Genomic DNA, 12,578 nt, shown 5'->3' with positions numbered 1-12,578 from the left:
AAATAAATGTACTGTATTACTAATCATTCATATAGTATGATAAGTTAACCGTCTTTAACTGATCTTCTAGTATACTATCCATCGTATTGTACAATTGATAGATCATACTATACGAACAGTTATTATTTTTTATTTTTATTTTTGGTTAAAACCCACAGTGGGGCCAACGCGTTGATATCGGTAAAACGGTTACATAAATCCTTAAAAGGATCCTCCAGCTCGCTAATGCTCATAGTGCTAGAATGCAAAAAGAAGAAAAACCTAAGAGACGGTGGTTCCTTATCCTAAGATTACAAAAATAACAGGAATAAGAAAACTGGTTGTGAATAAACAACACCCAAAATTGGAATATCCGATGTATCTTGTTCTGCACAATCTTCCTGCAAAATTTATATTGAAAGTAGAAAATCAAATAAAAAACCAAGACAAAGAGTACCTTGCAGTCGTTGATGTTCCGCGCCATTAAAGGAAATACCCACCTGTAAAAAACTCTCAAACAGAAGTATTAGATTGATGAAATAGCCAACAGGATAATAATTCAATAACATAGAGATAGCAACTGAAAATATAACCCATCAGAAAGTCAAGCCGGATCCAGCAAGCCCAACTAATAAGCAGGTATTACCTCTTCCCCAAAACATCTAAAACAACCCGCTGATGTCTAAAACTACAAATACACTTATAGAAATTATTAACCCCGTAGACCTTCAATCTCCCGCACCTCACAAACCTACTAAAGTAGTAAATCCAAGAAAATAACATACAGATTAGCGAAACCCCCCATTTTCTCCACCTTCTCCAGCCAAAAACCCATAAGAGAAGAAAATGCCAGCAGATTAAATGAAGATTCCCAGCCCTACAATTCCCATTGAACATCCTGTACCAGTCAAAATAAAACTCCAGAATACACGCAAAAACAACACCAGCCAAAAGAAAACCTGTACCAGCCAACTAAAACAAAACCAACTCACAGCTCAAAACCCAAACCGAAGGATACCTAAGCATAAATTTAGATATGAAGAATGTAAGGTAAACCGATCTTCTCAAGATTAATTATTCCTTTAAGAGGAATATGCAGCTCATGCACAGGATGCTCAAGCAGAATATCACTTTGAGAACCAAAATTAGCCAACCAATCCGCACAAGCATTACCTTCACGATAAATATGAGAAATAGTAAAGTTGAGCAAAGAGAGAGCAATTTTAATTTTCCAAATAGTGTAAAAATTATGAGGGAAACAAAAATCTTCCTCGTTAATAATATGAATAACAAGAGTGGAATCCACTTCAATATCCACATTATGTAAACCCATTCGTAAACATAACTGTAAACCATGCTCCAAAGCCTTTAATTCAGATGTCAAAACAGAGCAAGAAGGCAGAGGAGCAGAATAAACTGCAATGGGGTTACCAAGGTGATTCCTAATAATTCCACCCATACTAGCTTTGCTAATCTTAACAGAGCCGTCAGTATTCAACTTAACAAACGGTATGGAAGGTTTAACCCACCTGACCATACACACCCTATTGTTTCTAACAAAACTATTCTGAATCCCAAAGTAATCCGCCAGAATCTTGCTGTTATGAAAATTTTTTTCCAGAAATAATATTCACTTCAATTAACTGAAGAATTTTATACTAATATTGGATATAATAAGATTAGCAGTCATTTTAATACCCAAATGTTTGGACTCATTCCTACCTTTCCAAAGATACCAAATAATGACAATTGGAAGTAAATTATGATTATGACCTTTACTTTTAGTAAACCAAATCTTAAAAATCCCAGCCATATCATAATCTGCATTGAAAGCACCAATATCTGTTAAATTGAAGAAATGAGTCCAAACATTAATGGCAATAGCCCCATTAACAAACACATGTTGAATGCTCTCAATGTTATAACAACATTGACATTTAGAAACAATACTAAACCCTTTTTTCCAAAGAATGTTATCAATAGGCACAAAATTTTTAAGACACCTCCAAGAAAGCAAGGAGTAAGATAGAGGAATAGTGTTATGCCAAATAGAATTAAAGATCATAGACATCTCACCTTTCAATCTAAACTCCTCCCAAACATTTTTTAAGTTAAAATTACCAGAACAAGACATATTAAAAATGATTTTATCTTTGACATGCAAATTTAAAGGGATTTGAATGATTTGCTCAATGATCACATCCGGCACCACTTCCCTAAGTTTAGCAATGTTCCACTCACCATTATAGAAAAAATGATTCACCTTGGTATTAATAATAGTATTAGTGTTAAGATACTGATCAATAGAATACGTTCCTAACCAATTATCCTGCCAAAAACCAACCTCCCCAATACCAATGCCCCATTGGATAAATTTCTCCGCCTCCCTTTTGATATTACACAGTCTTTTCCAAACCCTAGAATCAGAGTTTTTATAATGACAAGCCAAAGGATTAAGATTCTTGCAATACTTAGCATTCATGAATTTGTCCGATAAATTATTATTAACTCTAAAAGCAAACCAAATTTTATGAGAGAAAGCATGAGAAGTATAAAATATAGACTTACAACCAAGCGCCCCTTCCTTAAAAACGCCACAAACTTTGCTCCAAGAAGCCCAATTGATACAAGCTTTATTATCAGTGCCACCCCAAAAGAATTTGTTTATCATCTTCTCCATCCTCACACAAACAGCAGACGGAGGTTGCAAAGTATGGAACAAAAAAAACGGAATAGAGTTAAGCACACTTTTAATCAAAGTCAATCTACCACCAAAAGAAAGAAAATTAGAAGACCAATTTAAAAACCTTTTTTGGAATATAGAGAAGATATTGTCAAAAAGGAAAATCTTTTTCCTACCGTTAAAAAGAGGAGCCCCAAGATACTTAATAGGAAGAAAAGATTGATTAAAACCACAAACTCTTTTAATACCATTAATACGATTCTGATTCATAGAAGCTCCAGTAATAAAGTTTCTCTTATCTCTATTTATCGACAACCCGCTAATCATTTGAAAAGAAGTTAAAAACTAGCAAGGCATTTGACATTTTTAATAGAAGCATTGGAAAAAATGATAAAATCATCAGCAAAGCTAAGATGGGTTATAGGAATGCCACCAATAGTACGAAAGTTAAGCATTGGCATCCTAATATAGAGATTTTCAATACCTCTAGATAGATATTCCATAGCTAAAATAAAGAGGGAAGGGGATAAGGGACCTCCTTGTCTCAACCCATGCTTAGAAGGGAAAAAACCATGAGTATTACCATTTATAATAACAGAAAAAAACAATGCTCAATACTGTTCTTAATTAGCAACAGAAAGAAATCATTAAAACCCATCAACTTAAGAACATTATAAAGGAAATCCCACTTCAAATTATCATAAGCTTTCGTGATGTCAAGTTTGAACAAAATATTTCCACCAGGTAACTTTAGCATTGAGATCATGGACCATCTCTTGAGCCAATAAAATGTTGTCAAAAATATTACGACCTTTAAAAAAACCCGTTTGGTTAATGGAAATAATGTTAGCTAAAATAGAGGACAATCTATAAGCAAGAATTTTAGCTACCAACTTGTTAAAGAAAGTACACAAACTAATAGCTCTAAAATCATTCAAGTAGTTAGGGTTATCTTTCTTCGGAATAAGCACAATATTAGTAGAAGAAAAAAATTTTGGATAAGGAGTACCTTTAAAAAAATCATGCACCGCATCAATAATATCATACTTAATAATGTCCCAAGTTTTAACAAAGAATTTTGTAGTAAAGCCGTCCGGCCCCGAAACAGAATCACCATTCATACCTTTAATAGTATTCCAAACTTCATCCTCCGTAGGAGAATGAATAAGCATAGCATTGACATCCTCATCCACCATTTTAGGAATCACACTAGCATTATTAATAGGTAACTTGGACTTGGAAGAATTAAACATGTTTTGAAAGTAAGCAATACCCAAATTAATAACTAATTGCTCAGTATCACAAACAATACCCTGAGGATCAACAATTTTATGAATTTGATTTCTCATTCTATTCTTGTTAACCATAGCATGAAGAAAAGAAGTGTTTCTATCCCCTTCAGTAGTCCAGGCAATAGAGGTTTTTTGTTTCCAAAAAATCTCTTCCTGATTTTGCAGTTGAAATAAGGAAAGCTTAGCATTTTCAAGTTTAGAAATATTTTCCTCTGAGTAATTATCAACCAGCACACTTTCCAATTCCACCACCTTACCTTCAGCTTCTTTGATATTATCAAAGATATTTTTAAAAACATGTTTATTCCACCACCTGAGAGCTTGTTTAAGTCTGCTAAGCTTAGCCCATAGCCTAGCCATGCCAATAATATGATTGTCAGGAAAAACATTAGCATTCCAATTAGTAGCCACTACATTTAAGAAATCCACATGATTAATCCACATATTTTGAAATCTAAAAGCAAAAGATGGCTTAGTAATATTTTCAGAAATTTGCATAAGAAGAGGAGCATGATCTGATAAAGTCCTACTTAAATGCTGAACATGAGTAATATGAGGATGATTCACCCAATCATTATTAAAAAGCAACCTATCAAGTCTTTTCCACATAGAAGATCTATACCAAGTAAAAGCACAAACCAAGAAATCGATATCAATTAAATTGCAATTAGTTATCATTTGATTAAAATCATCCATAGCTTTAATATTAGGAGGGTTACCACCGATACTCTCATTAGCGTTAGAGATAATATTAAAATCACCTCCCACGCACCACGGCCCACTAACATTATGAGCAAAATTGGCTAAACATTCCCAAAGAGGGATTCTACCAGCTCTGGTACATAAAGCATAAACAAAAGAAGCATTAAAGATAAACTTATCATAAGAAATTTGGGTATGAACTACTTGATCAAAATCAGAAATAATAGTAATATCTAAAACCTTTTTCCACATAATCCAAATTTTATTAGTTCTATTAGCAAAACTAAGGTTAAAATCCAAACGAGAAGTAACAGAAAGAAGTTTATCAGCAGAAACAAAAGGTTCAAGAAGAACTAAAATCTGAATTTTGTAAACACTACATAAATTTTTTACACGAGTTATAGAATCCTTTCCCCCAATGCAACGAAGATTCCAGATTAGGGCTTTAAACATTAGAAAGTTTGGGATTAGTTTGAGCCTTAGTAGATCTAGGTGTTTCAGGTATTTGATTCTTACCCTGTTTCTTTTTTTTTTCTTATGCATTTGAGGAGAACCTTCATCCTCCTTGTTTTTAGTAAGAATTTCAGCACAAACCGATCCAGCTTTACTAGATTGGCCTCCTTCCTTTCTCAAAACATTTTTATCATGCAAAACAATAGCAGATTTAGTTCTCGGAATAAACTCCCCTTCTTCACATTCCTCCCCCCCTTGCATCTCTTTATCATGATTAAGTAAATTAATAGAATCCAGAATGATATTATCTTTTTGAAACAGAGATTCCATAGGAATAAAAATTTCAGGGCTTTTATCATTCTCATTCAACAAAACATCATTTCTACCCTCTTTATCAGGATTCGAAATCAATTCATCATCATCGGGTTCATTTATACCATCTTTATCAGATATATAATTCAAAACATTCTCAAGATCAGCAACTTTTTCTAATTTATTAGAACAACACAAATTTTCGTTGACCTTCTCCAAATCATTAATAGGAAAACTACCAACCATCTCAACATTGGATGGGATGACATCCAACGCAACAGGGGTTGTAGAGTCTTTTTTAATGATTTCAGTATCCTTGATGTTACCCATCTCAATGGTAGGTTTCTTTAGTTCCGGATGTAATTTAAAACACTCCACCACAACATGCCTATGAGATTTACAATGCGTACAAAATTTCGGAACCTTTTCAAAATCTACTTTTTGTAAATAATCGTAAGTTTTAGAGCCAACCCACACTTCTTTCGCATATTTCTTAGTAATGTCAACTTCAACAAGAACCCTAGCAACAGAGGGCCTGGTTTTTGAAGCTGTAGCTTGATCCATTTGTAACGGACGGCCAAAAATAGATCCAAGAGAAAAGAACTTTAGTATTAAAAAAAGTGAAGCCTAAGATTAGGAAAAGATAACCAAATTGGCATAATAGGCGATTCTTCCTTTACATCAAAAAAAGGGGTCCATTTTAATATACGCATTTGACAGTTATGAATGAAGTAAGATCTACGAGCAAACACACGACTGTAATCCAAGTCATTAGACAGTTGAATGGCAACATGCTTCGAATCTAACAACCCTACAGAGTAAAAACCTGAAAGTTTAAGGCTACCAAAAAAATTACGAATGGCGTCCAGATTTGGTCGACGAAGACAAAATTTGCCAACTAAAGTAAAACGAAACGGAGATGCAAGTTTTAAAACTTCATCGGAGATCAAAACAGCCGGAACTCCATTATAAGTAGACTGAGTAAGAGAGGGAAGAATATCACCATAAGAAGATCCCAAAAGAACCTATTTGAATGAGCGTGATTTGTTCGGAGAAGGAGCATCCTGATCCAAGTTGAAGAATCCCATGTTAGGATTTTGCAGCTTGGAGTCGACGTTACCCCAAGGAGTTGAGGCAGAAACCCCCGTCATTTTTGAATCCCCAAACAGGGCCAAAGTCACAAGGAACAACCAGAAGCACAGATATAGCTAAAAAGCACACTAAAGTCACTCGAAAGGAGGAGGGATTGGCCGACGCAAAGGAGGGGAGCGGGGAAACCCTAAATCGCCAGAGCGGCGTAAGGGTTCATATGAACAGTTATTGTTAAATTAAATATTAGAATTTTTTTGGAGCCTATTAATTAAATAACTTTTATTTTATTTAGAGAAGTCTTTGGCAGTCAAGAGGCATAAGTCTCCTGTGAGAGAGTGTTTGAAAAGTGAGCTTTAGGCAAGGGTGAGAGAAGAGTTGTTGAGAGAGAGGGAGAATAACCTTGTGGGATCAAGAGAGTTTATGTCATACTCCAGGATCTTTATCATTTCCTAAAATATTTAAAATCATGTAATGAGCACATGACCCAATAAATAACTAAAATCATACAAATGAAATATAAATATATATATATATATATATATATACATTAATGCATATATATATATGCATTAATATCTATACTAATTATATGTATTAATTTATCCTTCTATAGTTCATCGCATCTCAATGCATTACATCATCAATCATAGTATCAGTAACAATTAGTAGTGCTAATGCCAATAATAATATTAACGCCTTGATCAATAATGTTAAATAGTAATAATGATAATAAATAATATTAGTATTAGTCACAATATCAATATAGTGTTCGTAGTAGTGTTAGTATCAGTATTCATACGTTCAATTAATGCATCATATATGTATATGCTCCTACACTTATGATTCCAAATCAATTGCCTCTTATAACTCCCAATTAACATACTATTTATAACTCCCCATAAATCATGTGAATCAATCACACCGACTCTTTATAACTTATAATTAATCTCCAGCTCCTTATGACTCCCAACCAGTGAATCATGTGGATCAGTAATGTATCACATGGAGTTATTATATCATGTATCTTATATCATTTAGTATGTCATTTAAAATATAATAACAATATTTATATCAAATTGTTCAAAAGAATCAAATCTATAACATATCCAAACTTACAAGGTAAAAGCTTATGAAATTAAAAAAAAAAAAATTTTTTGATAGATTTAGGGAAGATAAATTTTGTAAAAATTAAAATCATTAAAAAGTAGAAGTAAAAGATTATTCACTTATAACAAATATAACACATTTTATAATATGAATAACTAACAAATATGATCCAAAGACCATTCTCTCCCCTCTCTCTCTCTCTTTCCCTCTTTCAATTTCTTCCTAGCCAAGAAACCAAGTGAGGGAGTTTATGGGAAGAGTCAAGGATATATATATATATATATATATGCTATTTATGGCATGACATCACAGTGATCACCAGATTAGCACTAAAGCACTTCATAATTTTTAAAAAAATTTATTTCACATATTTGAGTTATTACAGCCTACCATGATTGCTTTGGCCAACATCCATCTTGTTAATTCTTCCAAGGGTCAAGAGTTTACTTGAGGAAAACTCCAGGAAGAACCTCTTAGAGTCAAAGGGCCACTGCCAACTCTGCCACACCATTTGTGAAAGGGATTCAACTACTTCGATGCACCAGTGGTGAAAGGGATTCAGCTACTCCACCACATTGTTGGTGAAAGGGATTTAGTGACTCCGTCTCACTAGGTTGGTGGAAGAGATTCTTATAAGAGACTTTTTATCTAGCTATGGGAGCAAAATGAGAGACAATGAAAAGTTTAATGCAAAAACCAAAGAGGAGGACTCTACAGAGTAGATGTAGGTCAATGTTCATTGAACCATTATAAATCTCTAGTGTATTTATTCTTATCTTTTGTAAGCAAAGGAAAAAGAAAAAAATCTTTAAAAAGAAAAAATATAAAATTGTTATTTATTTTTATACAAAAAAAAAAATAATACTTGATTTTTCTTATTAATCATTTTTGCTTGAGAAAATCTACAGTTAATGTTGTAGTTGTGAATAGAAATTTTTTTAAAACACTATTTCATCGCCCCCCGATATGCCATTATACTTCAAATGATTTAACAATCATAAATTGAACTTTAAAAAATGAGAACCTATCTCAATTTGTGACAACGTGGATGACAGCCAGATTGTCATAGATTATGAGAGCTAGGATAGTATGTGATATGTAGAAGTTATGTACTAATTGTGTGAGCTAATTTAATTTTCTGATGGAAGCAACCAAAGATCGATATTCAGCTTTGGCAGAGGATTTAGATACAATAGACAACTTCTTAAAATTCCAAGTTATGAGTTAGTCACTGAGAAATATATAGAAACTACTAATGGACCTCCCTATGTCAAGACATGATCCCTAATTTGCATCACATAAAGCTTTTAGTTGGATATTAGATGAATTATAAAAGAAAATATCTTAATCGAGTGTGTACTTAAGGTAGCTAAGCAGTTGGTGTGTGGTTTCCATATATGATGTATGAGATTATGATAAGAACTGGCTCAACTTATAAATGACAAAGGTGATGTCAAAATGAGATAAAGTGAGCCATAAAAGCTGACTAATTAAGCATCAATACTATAAAGTGTTAGGATTCAAATCTCTTTTTGATAGATGGAGATTATTGTTGGTGTTCATAGGGAGTTTGAAGGGCTTACAATGAGTATGTTAGAGTCTTCTAAGAGTTAAAGAATATATTGATGATTTGAAAAAAAGATGCTGGTGAAGGAGCAAGAAATTTTAAGGCCTAAAAAGTACTTTAAGTCACCTAAATTAGTTAGGTGGAATTGTTGGTTGTGGAAGGATTAAAGAGAGTTTCTCTTGATGGGCTTATAATGATTATTTCATTGACATAAACTAGTAAGGAAAGAAAATTGGAGTCGATCCCTTTGGTAAGAATAGTCCACCTTAGATTAGGTGAAACCAAATTGATTTAAGAAATTGGAAATTTTTTAATACCATTGTCGGTAAGCCTGTTTGAGGTTGTAGATGGAATTTTGTAAGCAGCAAACATATTTAGGATAGGATTGAGATGACTCCCCATGTTTGATGTACCTAGGTGCGAGTTTCATATAGACTTCTTCAAATAGGATTAATCCATTCAAGAAGAAGTTATTAATATTGAGTTAGTTAAGGTGCCAATTTTTGCTAGTTGTAAGTGAAATTAGGATCTTTATAGTAGACATATTGGCCACTAGAGGGTAAGTTTCCAAGATGTCAAAATTGTCTTGTCGGATATATCATTTAGCTTTGAGGTGGGATTTATATTTATTAATGGAGATATCAAAATTTCATTTAATTTTGTAAGTCTATTTGTAGCCAATGGGAATGATGGTCCAAATGTTATTATTTTTAAGAACTTGTATTTTTGAGGCCATGGCATCTCGCCTTTCAAGAATTTTTATAGCTTAATGATAATATTAGGGCTCAATTATAAAGGAAATTTGGAGGATAAAATGTTGGTATGACTTTAATAGAACGTTATAAGATAAAAATTTATGTAGAGGGTGTTTGGTGTGATGAGTATTTGAAGAGGGAAGGCGTTGGTGCCAGTGTTGAAGAGTAAGTTGTAATGGTAGTCTCGAAGGTAGGAGGGAGGTCGAATGGCATGTGTGGAATATCGAAAAAAGTGGTAAGGTTAAATATATGTGTGGTCGATGATGGGAGGCTCATAAGGATAGGATGTGTCCCTTGGGGTATATTTATTAGATTCAACTAAGTAAAAAAGGGTTCACCTGGAGAAATGGGTAAAATAAGTATGGATAAAGAGTTTTTGGTATCTTTTAGGGTGTTTCATGGAATATAACTTCTCAAGAAATAAATATTTGTTTATTGTGAGTGCCATAGATTTTATCCTTTAATTCCTTGTGGGTGACTGGGGAAGAAGCCCATGCGAGCCCTAGAGTGAAACTTGTCTCAAAGAATTGGTGAAGTGGAGGTAATTGCTAAGCATATCAATACACAAAAATGATTGTAATCAATAGGTTTTTTGTAAAGTTCATAAGGGGTCTTGTCTTGTAACAGGGGGGATGGGGTGTGATTGATTAGATAGGTGGTAGATAAAATACATTCACTCCAAAATTTTATAGGAATGTGTGATTGGAAGCATTGGCGGAGCCAGAAAATTTTTATAGAGGGGACACTTTTTTTTTAAGAATCCCCTCAACTTTTTTCAACCCGGTATTGGACCGACATTGAAAGTATAAAAAAAATTATTGACAAATAAAGTACTAAATATAGATGAAATACACTCTATACGCTCTACTCTTCATAAAATATTTCTCCATAATTTTTGGGCAAATTCAAACTACCTAAAACATAAAACAACAAACTAAATATAATTATATAAACCTAAAAACAGTGAACAAAATCTAATTTAGAAAATAAGAAAATTAAAAATTAAGCATGCAACAAACTATTGATTTTTTTTTCTAAATAGAAATACAAAACTATAAACAATGAATGAAATCTAATTTATAAAACAAAAAAACTCAAAATTAATCATGCAACAAACTATAATTTTTTTATCCTAAACAGAAAAATACAAAACTATAAACAATGAACAAAATCTAATTTAAAAAACTAAGAAAAGTAAAACTAAATCTAATATAAAAGGCAAAACAAATCTAATAAAAAGAACAAGAAAACTAAAATAAATACTTACCTTCAGAGTTCAGGCGCCAAGATGGAAGAAGCTGATCGAAGATGGAGGAAGCCAAGTAGCTCTCATCTAAAAGCAAATCATGCCATTCCCGACTTTTCTCAAAGCCAAAGAGAGGCACCAAAACCATTATAATCAGATCGCCTTCCTAGTTCCTACCCAAAGAAACAAAAAATCCACTATAAACTCAGGAAAAAAAATGCTCAAGGAAATCAATCAATTATGGATCAAAATAAAGTAGAAGAAATAGTTACCGTATAGTCTGGTTTCTGGAGTCAGGTTAGTGGAGATCGGAACAGAACAGAAGAACCTTGAGAAAGATTAACTCGATAGACAAGCCCTCCACTACGGTGAAGCCGAACAGGCAAACAGCCCAACTATTAATGTCAGTGAAAGTTGCACCGCCCAAAATGCCCGTTCTGAGCATAGGTATACGTTTTTTTTTTTGAGGGGGCACGTGCCCTCTTGGGACCCCGCCTAGATCCGCCTCTGAATTTGGAAGTATAAAGCTCATACCATGTTTACAACATGTTCATGTTTGCATTTTACGATGGAGTTCTTCTGCAAATAGTGAATGCATAAGTGTTGGTGTAAAATCTTGAGTTTGCGAAATAATTTAGTGGATTGAAGTTCTTTGGCTTTGTCAGATCTGAAAAATTTAATTTTGCAGATGAATGGAGTGTTAAGCAAGGTCATAAATTTAGTTTTGATTTGGGAAACATCAAATTTATTTTTTTTAGAAGATAAAGTTATATAAATTTGTTATTATCATCAACAAGAATTAAGAAACAATGGTGGCCTGTGTGAGAAGGAGTGTGATAAGTCCCCATATGTCGTAGTGTATATGATCAAAGGGTTTTTTGTTGATGTGGTTTTGAAAGGGAAATGACAATCAATGTTGTTTAGTTAATGAACAAATGTAACAAGCATCTATTTTATTGAAATTGGGCATAATATAGTTTATTTGGTTGTTAATGTTGCATAACCTTTTATTGGAAAGATGTCCTAGAAAACTATGCCAAATGTCAAAAGAAATATTGTTTGAAAAAACATCAGTACAAGAAACATTATAATAAAAAGTATAAATCTTGGTGTCTTTCATCTTTATTGGTGTCTTGTATCACAAAATGATTACAAGAGAAAGTTATTGTAAAGTGTTCATGTGTTAAAAGGGAGGTAACATATAGTATTAAAATAAAAATCTGGGATGAACAATACATTGCAGAGAATCAAGTCATCATTTAATTTAATTTCTCCTTGATAGTTGTTCGAAGTTTTTGTTTTATTAGGAAGAGTTACTATAATGTTGTTGGTAGGGACTAATTATGTGAACATTTCAGTGTAAGGGAAAAAATGCTATGATGCTCCCATA

The sequence above is a fragment of the Dendrobium catenatum genome, unplaced genomic scaffold, assembly GCF_001605985.2.
Source record: "Dendrobium catenatum unplaced genomic scaffold, ASM160598v2 fragScaff_scaffold_1220, whole genome shotgun sequence".
In the NCBI taxonomy this organism is placed as follows: Eukaryota; Viridiplantae; Streptophyta; class Magnoliopsida; order Asparagales; family Orchidaceae; genus Dendrobium; species Dendrobium catenatum.
The sequence above is the reverse complement of the archived record's forward strand: the minus strand, read 5'-3'. Positions refer to the sequence as shown.